The following is a 16,816-nucleotide window of genomic DNA, read 5'->3' on the forward strand; positions in this document are numbered from 1 at the left end:
CATGCAACTCAATTCCTGCAAGTAATTCTATTGTAGCCGCTTGATCCAACTCTTCCTTGCTTGATCTTTACTTCGTTTTGCTTTCTTGTCCTTCCTTTTCCTTTCTTTCCTCAATGCTAGAGTGCTCTAATAATGCTCTAAGTGTGAGAGAGAGAGAATGGAGAGAGAGCTCCACCCAAAAATTGTCAAAAGTCCATGAAATGATCCTCAGAAGTCTTTTTATCATTGAGGCCTCTATTTATTCATTTTCCTCCTCACATGAAACATGTGACTTTTCACCTTCCTTTTCTCCTATTTTCCATTATTTTCATAAATAAATATTAATTATTGCCTCTTTTCCTTTTCAAATCTTTTTCCATTACCTTTTCCAATTTCCTCCTAGCCATAATAAAACAAATGAACACCCACACTAGGATGTTTTTCCCAACATTCAGGTTGGAATACTTGTCCCATGACCTTGGTTATTATTTTTCCTTTATTAACTTTATTACATGAAATTTTACCTTGGGGCTGTTACAAACCCTTCCCCCTTAGGGGAACATCGTCCTTAGTTTTCTATGACACCTACAACCAGCAAAACCATGGAGAAGAAAAACTTATTTCCCATGGAGCTTTATAACATAGCTCATTGTAGTATTTACAATGACCACTACTGAAACATGACAAACATACCGTTTACTGTATATTTATAATATAACTCATTATGGTATTTACAATATCAACCACATATATACTCATACACATTTTCTTCAACCAATAAATAATCATACTATCTATGGAACTTTATAAATCTAGCTCTATACAATATCTAAAATAATATACACATATATACATATGCACATTTTCTCAACCAACAAATAAAAGGATATGATGCCTCTATCAATGAACAAGGGAATCCAGAGGCTCACACATCCACCCTCAAAAGTAGTACCAAGATTCACCTCCTTACCAAGAAGTCCAAAATCCACTGCCAAAGTCAAACCTGCACCCAATGTCTAGTGTTAAAATCCTGCGCCACTTGTCCTCTCAGTGAATAGTTACTGGCTCATTGTTCCAAGGACGCAAACTCCCAATGTGCATTTGATTCCATCTGGAAATGATAATGACCAAAACAAATCCATCCTCGACCTTCCCTTCTTTGTTACACAATCCCTCTAGTAATTGGTCACCCCCTTCTATGCAGTCACTCACCCTCCAAGTTCCTCGACATCCCCTTTCCTGGGCGATCCATCCCTTGATAAGGTTTCCTTGCATCGAAATATACAAAAACCAAGGCATATCCCTGCCTCAAAACCATCATATCGGTCATAACATGCTCATGGAAATAAATGGACATTATTGGGTACCAGTGTCCCACAATGACCCTACTCTTGAATGCTCTACCAGTATACCATTGCCTGTTCCAATATTTGTGTTGTTTCTACTAACTCTTGTAGTCAATTTCAACCACCCCAACTAAGCATTTCCCATTCTTTCCTATACTAAGCACATGATTCCCATTAGTTTCAAAATAAATTGAAATAATTCAAATCATACCTCATCGATGGCCTGTCAATAAGGTAAACTTGTAATCTTGTTTATTTCTTGTCACAACAAGTTAAACTAGCTTTCCAATCAAAACATCATGTATAAACATATCACATCCGTTTAGCTCAAAACGAAACCATCATATATCAAAATCATAAGTCGCATGTAAACATAAACCAGAATCATAAATCACATGTAACCATCATGAATCAGAACCATAGGTCACATGCATAATAAAACTAAAATAAAATACTGATATATCCTTTAATCGGTCCTTTGCTTCTACCTTTTTCCTTTATCCTTTCCATACACACATCAGATTAGTTACCACACCCAGAAATCACCTAGTGCCTTGTCTCCTCTTCAATCACGTACACATACACACAATATACATCACAACACATACACTTACACCCGGTGTACAACACAACACAATACATACACCTACACCTAGTGTACAACACAACACATGGGTGTACACCACAACACAATACATATATGTACAAATTACAACACAAATAATACACATGTAACGATACCACGACTATATAATGCACATAAGATAGTACCACACATGCACTACATAACGTGTACGACGTGTATGTAATACCACATGTCAATAGTTCTACCCGCACAATGTGTACACATCATCACATGTACACAACACGACCTACACAAGGTGTACACAACACCACTTGCACACAACACCACATGCACGACGTGTAGACAACACCACATGCACGACGTGTAGAAAACACCACCTGCACACAACACCACATGTACAACATGTACACAACACCAAATGCACACAACACCACATGTACGATCATGCACACAACACTACATGTACATAGCACCATATGTACACAACGTTGCATAAACAACATGTACACAACAACACAACGTCACATGTATACAACATCACCTGTACAACATGTACAATATGTACAAAATATACACAATAGTAGTACTACACATCCAGAGACCGCAATGTCTCTACCAAGCAACCTTGCTTCTAGTGTTTTTCCACCATCCATGCTTGCCCCAACATGCCACAGATCACACTATTTTCATTCTGTTGATGTATCCCTCAGGATTACCTGCCATAACATAAACATAATATAATCACATAATATCAGTTCATATCCACATGATACTGAACTCGGAGATCTATTAGGGCTATTCTTCCCACTTGATTCCTCATAAAACATGAACCTCTTCATGCCATTCACTTGTGTTAGCATTAAGTAATTTCCTTTAGGTCGAGAAAGGATTACAAAGGTAGCCTCAGACCATTTTTAGGCTAGGATCCAGCCCTACTAGCCTTGGAGAGGGCTCTCTCACTATGGTTTTTCTCAGTCAACCTAATGACTGAATGATTTTTTATCTTAGGTTGGTTATGAGGATTAGAAGAGTAGATTTGATTTACTGTTTTGGAAGGAAGGTAAAATAAGAAAGACCAACTCAACATAGAACCAATTTCAGCTAATGGTTTCAAGTGAATAGGGATAGTGAAGGTGATTTAGGTAGGGGCATGATAGGAAATTTTGTTGATAATATAAATTGATTTAGTTGTAGGGAGGGTGAGTGCAGAATCACAAGGATGACAATCAGAGCATTAAGCCATAGATGAATTTGAATTTCTATTAAGAGGAAAATGACACATAAAATGTTCAGTGTATATAAAACAGAGCACAACAGTGAATTCTGCAATATTTACTCTTAAGCTAAAACATGAAGACATATTTTTAAACCATGGAACCATAAGATAAAAATGATAACACAGAGGACAACATACTAACAAAGGTCTGACACAAGAATCCCTGTCAAACTCCTTCTGCCTTCTTCTATTCACTTGAAAAATTGATACAAAATACAAAATAACAAGCCTTGCTTCTTCACATTGACCAACCGAAGAGATTTACTATGTTTTGTACATCTTATATACATCAAAATATTCCACTCCCAGCTAGCAGGGTCAAATTTTTCAAAAGGAATCTAGTCAACAATAGATACATTGCATTTTCACCTACTCTGCTGAAAAATAGGAACTAATTACCTACTACTAATCTATGCTTAATACATCATCAAAGTTGGAATATTTACAAAAAACCACTAACTACACCTCCTAAGTCTTAATGACACCTATTCACATGATCCAAACTACTTCTAGAAACCAAAAATTTGAAACAGCAAGTCAAAAGATGATGTCTGTAAAAAACATAGTAGATCGAATTTCTGGAAAAATAGGGGTCAAAGAATAGATAATATCTCTTGAATCCTGATATTTGTTACAAAATCGAAGGAGGTTTTTGTAGATCAGATTGTCCTTGAGAGAAACCTCACTCATTTTCAAAAAATTCTTCTCCAACTTCTCAAAATATGCACCTAAACATCATAACCAAAACAGGAAATGACAAAACCTAGAACATAGGTTGTAAAGATGCATTTTAATATTCCAATATATGTCACCTGTGCAAAAACAGAAGGAATTTTTGTTCTTTGGCCCGTTCTTGAAAAAAAAAACTCTTTTAGTTTTTCAAAATTCATTTCCATTTAGTTAGAAATTGCTTTTGAAAATGATGACAAAAACAGTAAAAAAATGCAACAAATCTACCAGTTGCGTAGCAAATGGAGTAGCCTTCTGAGTTCTAAATGCTTGCATCCTTCCTCTAATAGAATGGAGCAAATGGGTAGTCTCAAAATATATGTGATGGTGATGAACTCCTGACACATCCTTCAAAATGATTGCATACCTTTTGATCACCTGAGCCCCTTTGGCTGGTAATGTAGCAGACTTTTGCAACAAAATTATCACTTTCACAATTACTTCAAAAATATAAGCATGTGATGATTTCTTATGATACAGAGTGGTTGAGGCAAATCCTTCCTACTATGATATCCTTATAACACATCACAAACCATTTCAAAGCCTCAAAAATTCATCACTGCATCAAAATAAAGAATTATGTAAATTGTGCAGCATGTCCTTGCTGCATTTTTGCAAACTTCACCAAAAAATGACTTGTGCAAGCTTTAAATGGTAAGATGAAAGTGGTGGCCCTGGCCTTGAATCTTCTCACAAAAGAGCCCAGTCTGTTCAAAATCTACTCTAATCGCAGGATAAACATTCACTAGATTCAAATCTTGGGGCTCATATCTGACTATATCTCCTCCCTTAAACTTTTTTTTTCCTTCTGGGGTCTCCATCACTGAATGTACAAGCTCTACAATCTTCTTAAAATAGGGTATGATGATCTTCAAAGGTGTATTATGCAATACGGTGGAGGCAGGGCACTTTTACAGCAAACAGGGGAGTTTCGCAGTAACTATGACTCAAGTTCTTTGAAGGGGGAGATGAAACACAACTCTGATCAAATATGTTCAATTGAGGTTTACAAAGGATGTGTTTAGAAATCCAAAAAACTTAGTACGCAGTGAAAATGACCTTTATGTAATGAGAGAGGTGACAAAGGCCTTTTGCAGCAAAAGTCAATGCATTCGTAAGTTTGAATAACTCGGGCTTCTTTCAGACTCTCAGACCAATTGAGGGATAAAATACATATCACATACAATGTAAAAAACCCCACAGGAGATGAAGAAAACCTTACTCAGATCCGTGATGATTTTTTTTTTCTAAATGCATAGAAACCCCTGAACTTTCGCAACAACAACCCGATTTTCGCAGAAAGTCCCTGATTTTCACAACAACTCCTCTTTCCAACTCTACAACGCTCTTCTTCGACCTCCAAAACTGCTCTAGAGCCAAGATGAATTTCGAATGAGGGGAATGAGCAACCACAAGCAAAATTTAAACTCCTCATGCCACTAGAGATTTCTTTGAAACCATGATGGACCACTTGTCGATGTGAGAGTTGAGTAAGGAGTATCTTTGTAATGATGACCATGACATGACACAACTGATCATAACTAACTATCAAAACCTACTCTTATAACTGACATGAAATTAGCATAACTAACTCATGAGGACCATATTTTTCATGACATGACCTTTAAGACTCTTCCATGATGACATTACACTTTGGAGTTCAGCAATAAACCCTTTTGAATTATCACTCATGAAACCAAGACTGTTATTTACAATTTGACTTCAAATGAATAGTAAGATAGAAATGACTATGATCCATATAATATAGGACCCTAACAACTTGCATAAGCAATCATTCCTCCACAAGAATGATCCCTGACAATCCTGTTAGACAATGACATACATACATACATGTATAAATATAAACATTGGCATTAAACAATCATGATTTCTGACGACCTTGTCAAACAACGACATACATACATACATACATACATACATACATACATATATATACATTAGAATAATCATGATCACAACATAATTACCAGATATCATAAGGTCAAGGTTAAGAGAACTCCCTTTATCCATGCACAACATGCACAACATTGAGAACAATAGTTCCCAACATAGCTAAGGAATTTGATGCCTCAAATCCATTTAGGTAGAGACTTTCTTATTTTCCTCATTTAAAACAATAGCCTGCAGAGAACCAGGAACATGAATATAGGAGGTGCCGACAAGAAGCGGATTAGAGAAGAGCAGGAGATGAGTTCGTCTAAGGATTCCTGCAGACAAAAACAAGTGCATTTGGTGGAATTTGAGACAGGGATGGCATTTGACAAGCCTAAAAACGTCGATGCCAGAGTTTTGCTTGCTTTCGAAGGAGTATTCGATGTTTGAGAGGCTCTCTTTTTGGAGCCACAAATGATCTTCTATGGAGGTCTCAAAGTACTTTTCTGGGTTCAGAGGTTTTGTTTTCTCTGGATTCTATTTGCAAACATGATTGTACTACCATGTTGCAAGATAAGAACATTGATCAAGGTAGTTATTCTTGTTTCATAATTTGGGAACAAGATGATGATCACAAAGATGACAAAAAACTTGTAGATAGTGTTAGCTTTGAGAATGAGATTAGGGACTCATACTGGATTTTGGGGGTCCCCTCGAATCACTCTCAATTTTCTGAATTTGTTGAATTTGAAAGCTCGACGCTTTCAATGTAATTGGGTATATTCATTTCATCGCAGCTATAATTTATGGTTGTTTGTTTTTGTGACATATGGGAATTATACTGCTTAGGGAATGAAAAAATGATGTGTGTTCCATGTAGTCATTACAAATTAATTTTCATCTTTTTGTAACCATGGTGGCCAATGACCTGAAACAAAACACTTAAATTTATCAAACTAAACATATGTTGTAATTATTTTTGTGGTTTTAGTTTTTTTTTGGCTAATCGAAGGGGATTTGAACTGGTGACCTTCTGTCGAGTGCCTTAACAGTACACCCATTCACTGTCAATTCAAATATTTTTAAGCTAAAAAAAAAGGTTATATGAAGGGAAACTGCTGAGTTTTTAATTTTTATTTTTATAAAACAATATTAACTCCTTCATAAAGTTTAATGAATCGATTAGAACTAGAAAATGGATTTGTTTCACATCAGGGAGACCTATGAATCTTTAATCAAAACATTGGTTTCACAAGTTAGATTCAAAATTTTCTGATCACGAAATTGAGAATTTTTGTGATTCAATCAATGTTTGTCTAGGCCTGAACCAGGCTCTTCGAATCATGAAAGGGACAATTTTTGTGGTACAAGCAATTTTTATGATTTTATTGAACATGACAAAACAAAGAAATAATGCTTAATCATGAAGCTAATTGGATCAAATTCAGGAAACAAACATTCAAGAAAAGAAAGGAGAGCTCTAATCTTCAATCATGAATAACTAATTACATTGAATTTCAAACGAAAATTGTTGATAAATAGATTAGAAGTTGAAACTTCTTGTGGATGTCAAATCTTTAATAAAAAGAGCCATGATCTTCAACTATCACTAACGATATTGGAGAAAAAAAAATTAACCATAGAACTTCAATCCAATGCACGACCAATAGATTTGAATTAAGAAAATATTGATTAGATTATAATTTTAACTATGAATGACCAATTGCACCAAATTTGAAAAATAAAGAAATTGGATTAGATCCTCGACCATGAATGACCAATTGTATTGAATTTAAGACAAAATTCTTATAAATAGATTAGAATTTAAAACCTCCTCTATATAGATATAAATTTTTCATAAATGATAAAAATGATTTTAAAAATAGAGAAATTTAGGAAGAATTAATAGTTAAATTGATTGATTTCATGGTAGGGAGAAATTTGGGAAGGAAGAAAGGACTAATTTTGGCTTTCTCTAATGCAGCAAAGCAATAATAAAGTTAGTTCATCAAAGTTAGTTGATCAAATTCTTTTTGTGGATCACGACAAACGCATCGAAGTTCAAAAAAAGACACTGAATAAAAAAAGAAAATATAACTAATTGCATTGAATTTGAAGAAATCAAAAATAGGAAACCATGATATTTAACCATGTTTATCCCTTTTAAATTAAGTCAGAAGAATTTCGGTTTGGGTTTCAAATTTGCAGTCAATCATTTAAGGGACCTCGAATTATCTTTGGGAGGTGGTTAATCATGGTAAATTTTAACATTTTCACTTTTAATAATATAAGTCTTTGGTTTATTTATCCAAAGAGTGTATATTGTTTAAGATTTGCAAGTATATTGTTTATGTTTTTTTATTTTTTTAAGTGTTAAAAATAAAAAAGTATAGATTTATAGTGTGGTTTATGACCTTTTCCTAGCCTAGCAATGCAATGCTTTTGTATAGATTTATTTGGAAGTTTTTGCATTGTTTTTGGATTTTAACTTTAAAGTTAATAATTTTAATTTTTAATTTAATAATTATTATTTTTAAATAGTAAATGATTTATATAATTTTTTATTATTATAAATGATTTATATAATTTTTTATTATTATAAATGATTTATTAATTTTTAAATTGATTAAAATTTATTATTCTATGGTTTTATATTTTTATTTGAATAGTAAGTTTAGGATTGAATAATTTATATTTAATTATTTAAATGATTTTAAAAAAATAATTAAGAAATAAGTTATAAATGGGTTTGATTGTTTCATATGATGAGAGGGTATTTATTTTTGAATTTCTAGAATATAGGTAATGTATTTTTTAATTCTTGTTGGTTCCCTAACAACTTCACTACATTTTTTTTGTTAAAATGAAGGGGTCCGTATAATAAATTTTTGAAAATTTACCTTTTATTGACGCTTGGGTGGTTGATGGTTCATTTTATCCTTATTGTTTGGTTTTTAAGTTTTTTGGTTCTTTAAGATTTCATCATGTTTTGACTTATTTTTCATTATGATCCTTGTGATTGTTGCTTTGATTGATTGACCTTTCCTAATTTTTGTATTGTTTTTTTAGACAATCTTCTTATGGATGGACCTTGACACATTACAGTGGCTATTTCAAAGTTTAACTACTTTCGTCATTTTAACATCTTCCTTTGACGACTTCCTCTTTTGAGTTATTTGACGACATTAGTTACTTAATCTCCATGAAACATCTTCATAATACTTACTATTTGAAAATATGTAAAATAAACCTATATAATTAATATAAAAATAAATATTATGTAAAATAATTATATTACAAATAATATCTATGTAAATACTTTATTTTTGAAAAAGTGTCAAATCTGCTTATTTTCTTGATTTAAAACAATAGCTTGCAGAGAACCAGGAACATGAATACAGGAGGCGCCAACAAGAAGCGGATCAGAGAAGAGTAGGAGATGAGTCCGTCTGAGGATTCCTGCAGACAGAAACAGGTACGCTTGGTGGAATTTGAGACAGGGATGGGCTTTGACAAACCTGAAGACGTCGGTGCAGGTAATGAGAATAAGCTAGTTATTGAAGGATCCATGGAGTTGGGAGGATAGTGTAAAATATATTTTTATCTCTGAGATCTTTTTTGATTAATTATGAACAATTCAATTAACAGCCCAAAGATCATCAATACCGAATATTTCACAAACAAAACTTAATATGATCTATTGTTTAAGATGACATACCTTGATTAACAGCGGAAGATGTAATGGCTGCCATCTACTTTCTTCTGACTCCTGACGGTTACTCTTCTTCTCAGAATTCGGTTTCTCTCTCTAACCCTATTTCTTTATGCGTTTCTTAATGGAGAAGAATGCGACTCATGGCAGGGAGAGAGAGGACCCAATCCTTTATATATCATTTAACTCTAAATCTGGTACGTCCATCATATACCAATTCAACGCTTAAGATTAATCACAGATCTAATGCTTTAATTATAGAATGATCTATTTATGACTTAATTAATCGAGTCACATTAAGATTAGAAACTGCATAACGTGACATTAAGATTAGAAACTGCATAACGTTAAAAGTAAATGAGCCATTTGCAGTTTCTAATAGCAGATTTAGAAACTGCATAACGTCACATTAAGATTAGAAACTGCATAACGTTAAAAGTAAATGAGCCATTTGCAGTTTCTAATAGCAGATTTCTAACATTCTCCCACTTGACCCGACTATTCATAATATTAAGTGTTGAACATCATACTATGATAAATTGCTGAGAGTTATGGCGGCTGTGCACTATTAATTCAATGCATTCCCTTCCATATACTACAATACCAGCAATCCATCAATTCATACTCATAATTTATATAAAACAGCATAATGGTCCACATAATGTCTTATATCATAATGATTAAACATAATATCTTTATAAGACTCTTTCTTGTTTAAAATTACATAAAATACGTACTACTACATTAAAACAAGAGACACATAATTGTATATCAGAAACACATAAAAGAGCTCAGAATGTCACACATCAATTATTATTAATACAACCAAGACCCATTCTTTGAACATGTTCCTTAAATTGTCTTGGTTGTAACCCTTTCGTCAAAGGGTCTGCAATCATAAGTTCTGTCCTGATGTGCATGATTGACACTCTTTGTTTCTGAACCTCATCTTTCACAACAAGATACTTCAGTTCCATATGTTTAGCACCTTTAGAGTACTTGTCGTTCTTTGAGAAAAATACTGCTGCAGAGTTATCACAATAAATTTTCAGCGGCTTGCTAATGGTGTCGACAACCGCAAGTCCTGAAATAAAGTTCCGCAACCATAATGCATGAATTGTGGCTTCAAAACATGCCACAAATTCTGCCTCCATAGTGGATGAAGCAACGATAGTCTGTTTCACACTTTTCCATGATATGGCACCTTGAGCAAACATAAACAGGTAACCAAAAGTCGATTTTCTAGTATCGATGCATCCAGCAAAATCTGAATCGCTATATCCAATCACCTCCGATTCATTGGATCTTCTATACATGAGCATGTAATCTTTCGTGCCTTGTAAGTACCTCAAAACTTTCTTTGCAGCTTGCTAATGTTCCCTTCCTGGATTACTTTGATACCTCCCTAACATACCGACCGCAAAGCTGATATCCGGTCTAGTACAGGTTTGAGCATACATTAGGCTACCAACAACAGATGCATATGGAATTGATTCCATTTCCTTTCGTTCAACATCATTCTTAGGACATTGCATGAGATTGAATTTATCACCTTTCTGTACAGGAACTGTCCCAGGTGAACACTTACTCATTCCAAATCTCTCTAGAATCCTTTCGACATATCCTTTCTGAGACAATCCCAATATTCCTTGTGATCGATCACGGAATATTTCTATTCCAATCACATAGGATGCCTCTCCCATATCTTTCATTTCAAAGTTCGTTGAGAGAAATTCCTTAGTCTCATGCAATATACTTAAATTATTTGCAGCAAGCAAGATGTCATCAACATAAAGGACCAGATAAATAAACTTGCTCCCACTGATCTTTTGGTATATACAGTGATCAACCGTATTTTCCTTAAAACCAAAAGATGTAATAATGGTATTGAACTTAATATACCATTGCCGGGATGCTTGTTTAAGCCCATATATTGTCTTCTTAAGTTTACACACCAATTGTTCTTTACCTTCTACAGAAAAACCCTCAGGTTGATCCATATAAACATCCTCATCAAGATCTCCATTCAGAAAGGCTGTTTTCACATCCATTTGATGCAACTCCAAATCATAATGAGCTACTAATGCCATTATTATTCTTAGTGAGTCCTTTTTCGAAACAGGAGAAAATGTCTCCTTGTAATCAACACCATCTTTCTGAGTGTAACCCTTAGCAACAAGTCTAGCTTTATACCGTTCGATATTACCACTAGAGTCGTGTTTGGTTTTAAAAACCCATTTGCATCCGACTCTTTTACAGCCATGTGGTAACTCAACGAGATCCCAAACTTCATTCTGTTGCATGGATTTCAGTTCTTCTTTCATGGCATTAATCCATTCCTTTGACTCTTTACTTTCTACAGCATGTGAAAACGAAACTGGATCCTTATTGATTCCAATATCATAATCTGATTCTTGCATATAAACCACATAATCATTAGAAATAGCTGACCTTCGATTTCTTTGAGGTCTTCTTAATGCTACTTGTTGTGGTTCATGCATATCAGCATTATGTAAGTCATTTCCTTCAGGAAGTACTTCTTCATTTATATGTTGTTCATTATCATCATGCTGTTCTTCAACAGCTGGAACAACATTTGGAGTAATAGTAGATGGAGGAACTATTCTAGGCAATGTAACATTTACCCTTGTTTCCTTTATTTCTACTATTTCTCTTCTAGTACTCCCACTGACTTCACCATTCTCAATGAATCTTGCATTACCAGTTTCTACAATTCTTGGACTATGATTAGGACAGTAAAACACATACCCTTTAGATTTCTCAGGGTAACCTAAAAAATACCCACTGATCGTTCGAGAATCTAATTTCTGTTCATGTGGATTATAAATTCTCGCTTCCGCTGGACAACCCCAAACATGCAGGTGTCTTAAGCTAGGTTTCCTGTTAGTCCATAACTCAAAAGGAGTCTTTTGAACAGCTTTACTAGGAACCCTATTCAACAAATAATTAGCGGTTTTGAGAGCATACGACCACAAATTCTTAGGTAGTGTAGAATCTGACATCATACTCCTAATCATATCTATTAACGTCCTATTGCGCCTTTCTGCTACACCATTTTGCTGTGGTGTACCTGGCATTGTGTATTGCACACATATGCCATGACTTTCGAGGAATTTTGCAAATGGACCTGGACACTGGCCTGACTCATTATATTTACCATAATATTCACCACCTCTATCAGACCTTATGATTTTCACCTTTTTATCTAATTGCCTCTCAACTTCCTTTACAAACGTCTCAAGGACATTCACAGATTGAGATTTTTCACGAAGCAAATAGACATAACCATAACGGGAAAAATCGTCAATAAAAGTGATGAAATACTTTTCTCCATTAAAGGCTGGAGTGTCCATAGGTCCGCAAATATCAGTGTGTATTATTTCAAGAAGCTGGCTGCTTCTAGTGGCTCCTTTCTTATTATGTTTGGTTTGTTTACCTTTAATACAATCCACACATAATTCTAGATCACTAAAGTCCAAATTTGACAAAATTTCATTACTTACTAATCTCATCATTCTTTCTTTGGATATATGACCTAGTCTTTTATGCCACAAGAAAGCAGAATTTTCATTCAACATGCTACGTTTACATCCAACATTATTTACTACATTCAACAAGGAATTCGCATAAGTGTCATTCAGTTTCAATTTATATAAACCATCAATTAGAATACCAAAACCAACATTATCAGTGTTCTTATATAAATCAAAACAACCAGATCCAATCATACATCTAAAACCAGAAATATCCAACTTACTTACGGAAATAAGGTTTCTAGAAAATGAAGGTACATAAAGGGTACTGTATAAGTCTAATACATATCCACTTTCTAGAATTAGACGATAAGTCCCAATGCCTTCAATTGAAGATTTCATTCCGTTTCCCATAAAGAGAAAACGATCTTCATCTGGATTTATGGTTCGGATCGTAAGAAATCCCTGCATATTATTGGAAACATGAGTTGTAGCACCAGTATCAAGCCACCATGTATTAATAGGAACTTCAACTAAATTTGATTCAAAACATACGAAAGATAGATAATTACCTTTCTTTTCGAACCAAGCTTTCCTTTTCGGACAGTCACTTTGATAATGTCCTTTCTTTTTACAGAAATGACATTGAACATCCTTTAGTTCCTTCTTTTCCTTATCCTGCCCATTCTTAGCAGGTGCCTTTTTCTTCTTGAAATGACTTGATTTTCCTTTCTTTTCTTTACCAGCTTTATTACTCACAAAACTTACTGAGTGATTCACTTGATTTTTCAAACGTCCTTCTTCCTGAACAAGTCTACTGGCCAATTCATTAACATTCCACTTATCCTTTATAGTGTTATAGTTAATCTGAAAAGGTCCATATTCAGAAGGTAGCGAGTTCAGGATGAACTGGACAAGAAAAGAATCCTCTACTGTAAGTCCCAGGGAGTTTAACCTTGCTGCAAGATTAGTCATCTCTATAATGTTCTCTTGCATAGTTCGCGACCCATCAAACTTCATGGTCGTGAGTTCTGCCATAAGAGTACCAGCGAGTGACTTATCAGCTGAACGAAAACGCTTTTCCACAGACTGCATATATTCCTTAGCACTTTCTGTTTGTGGAATTGTTGACTTGATGTTGTTAGCAACAGTCATCTTAATAAACATAAGGCTCAATCTGTTACTGCGTTCCCATGCTTTATGGTGTGATTTTTCTGCCTCAGTACTATCTTTTGTAAGAGCAGCAGGTTTATCCTCAAGGAGTGCCAAGTCAAGATCCTGAACACCTAAATGGAAATTGACTTGTTCTCTCCATTCAGAAAAATTAACACCAGTGAACAATGTAACAGATGAAGCATGTGTATTCATGGGAACTCCTGCAAATTAAAAAATGAAATAACTATAAGCTCATAACTAACGCGATTCAGATGTAGACATAATAGTATAATATAGCACTCCTTTGGGTAGATACTATCTTATACTTAACATAATTAAATACCAAAACATAAGTAGGTAATAAATATATTCAATTAAATAGAACTGACATCTTTGGATGATCAATATTTATTTAATCAAAATATCTATTAAACCTCATCATGTCAACTAGTTATAGAACAAGACTTTCCTTTGGGTAAGTTCTCAGGTTCTATCATTAGTGACGCCAGTTTTAATTGGTATTATTATAACTGGCAATTTCTATCAATAATCATTATGTCACTTATGCACTAAATGATTATTCTGATTTTGACCACTTTGGTGATTAACAAAATCATAAATCTCATGTGCATAAATGATTTATAACACATACTTTATGCAAAACAATCAGTCACAGAACAATTACTTTTATGCCCAAATTTCAAACAATTATTTTGTACCAGTAAACTTTAATCGTGCAAAGCCAAAACAGTAAATGATGCACGAAAAGACCCTAAAAACTCTGAAATTGTAAAGAAAGGTCGAAAACTCTATATCCGACGGTCGGATCACGAATCTTAACCCACGATGGGCGAAACGAATCTATAGATTAGTTTCGTTGTGAAGCATGCGCAGGATTTGATTAACATCATGAGTAAAGCACAGAACAGATCAATTGCAATCATAGGAAATATTCAGTTATTGATTGGTGGCTCTGATACCAAATGTAAAATATATTTTTATCTCTGAGATCTTTCTTGATTAATTATGAACAATTCAATTAACAGCCCAAAGATCATCAATACCAAATATTTCACAAACAAAACTTAATATGATCTATTGTTTAAGATGACATACCTTGATTAACAGCGGAAGATGTAATGGCTGCCATCTACTTTCTTCTGACTCTTGACGGTTACTCTTCTTATCAGAATTCGGTTTCTCTCTCTAACCCTATTTCTTTATGCGTTTCTTAATGGAGAAGAATGCGACTCATGGCAGGGAGAGAGAGGACCCAATCCTTTATATATCATTTAACTCTAAATCTGGTACGTCCATCATATACCAATTCAACGCTTAAGATTAATCACAGATCTAATGCTTTAATTATAGAATGATCTATTTATGACTTAATTAATCGGGTCACATTAAGATTAGAAACTGCATAACGTGACATTAAGATTAGAAACTGCATAACGTTAAAAGTAAATGAGCCATTTGCAGTTTCTAATAGCAGATTTAGAAACTGCATAACGTCACATTAAGATTAGAAACTGCATAACGTTAAAAGTAAATGAGCCATTTTCAGTTTCTAATAGCAGATTTCTAACAGATAGCGCGGGTTTTGGAGTCCGAAGCATAGCAGCTATCAGGAAGCAATCTTATATATTGGATTATCTTCATGATTCTGCAGTAGTTAAAAGTACTGAAGAAGAAGTTGCAGAGCAGCAGGTGGAAGAGGAGGATTGTTTAAGAGGCTCCCTTTTTGAAGCCACCGATGATCTACTCTGGAGGCCTCAGAGTCCTTTGCCGAGTACAAAGGTTCTGTTTTCTCTTGATTCTATAGGCAGCCATGATTGTACTACCCTGTTGCAGGATGAGAGCATTGCTCAGGGTGCTTCTTCTTGCTTCAGAATTTTGGAACAAGATGATGATCACAAAGATGACAAAAATCATGCAGGTAGTGTTAGCTTTGAGAATGAGAGTAGGGTCTCGGACTGGATTTTGGGGCTCCCTCGAATCAATCTCAGTTATCTCAGTTTTCTGAATCTGTTGAATTTGAAAGCTTTATACCTTCACTGTAATTGGGTCTTTTCAATTCCTTGCAGCTATGTTTTCTGGTAGCTGGTATTTAATCCAAACATTAGCCTTTGTTTTTATGAAATGTTGGCATTGTGCTACTCAGGGAATGAAAAAAAAGTTGTATGTGTGTTTCATGTGTTCAGTGTAAAACTCTGTTTTCATGTTTTTGTAACCATGGTAGCCATTGCCAGAAACAAACACTTAAATTCATCGAATTGAACATTTGTTGTAACTGTTTCACTCGTCTGTATATCAGAGCATTAAATTTTGGGCCTTTTATTGGTCTCTGTGGCCATTTTTTTCCTGGTCTTTGGGATATATTTCAATCCTTTGAAGAGGAGGTGGTGGTTATATCAGGGAGAGCTGTTGTTTTTTTGGGGGGCCATATTTGCTCCTGGATATAGTTTAATAACTCCATCAGATGTCGAAAACAGATCGGTTTCACAACAGGGAGACATGAATCTTTAATCAAAACACTGGTTTCACAACCATGATTCAGAATCTTCTGATCAAGAAATTGAGAGTTTTTTGTGATACAATCAATGTTTGTCTAGCCATGAACCAGAATCTTCAAATCATGAAAGG

The 16,816-nt window shown here is 34.5% G+C and overlaps 1 pseudogene; it reads left to right on the forward strand.

Annotated features, from left to right (window-relative positions):
• The first annotated feature begins 9,200 nt into the window (after positions 1-9,200).
• Positions 9,201-16,341, forward strand: LOC149171553 (uncharacterized; annotated as a pseudogene).
• Positions 16,342-16,816: the final 475 nt, after the last annotated feature.

The sequence above is a fragment of the Pinus tabuliformis genome, chromosome 4_2, assembly GCF_031772625.1.
Source record: "Pinus tabuliformis cultivar Carrire ecotype Pingquan chromosome 4_2, CPIR1, whole genome shotgun sequence".
NCBI lineage: Eukaryota > Viridiplantae > Streptophyta > Pinopsida > Pinales > Pinaceae > Pinus > Pinus tabuliformis.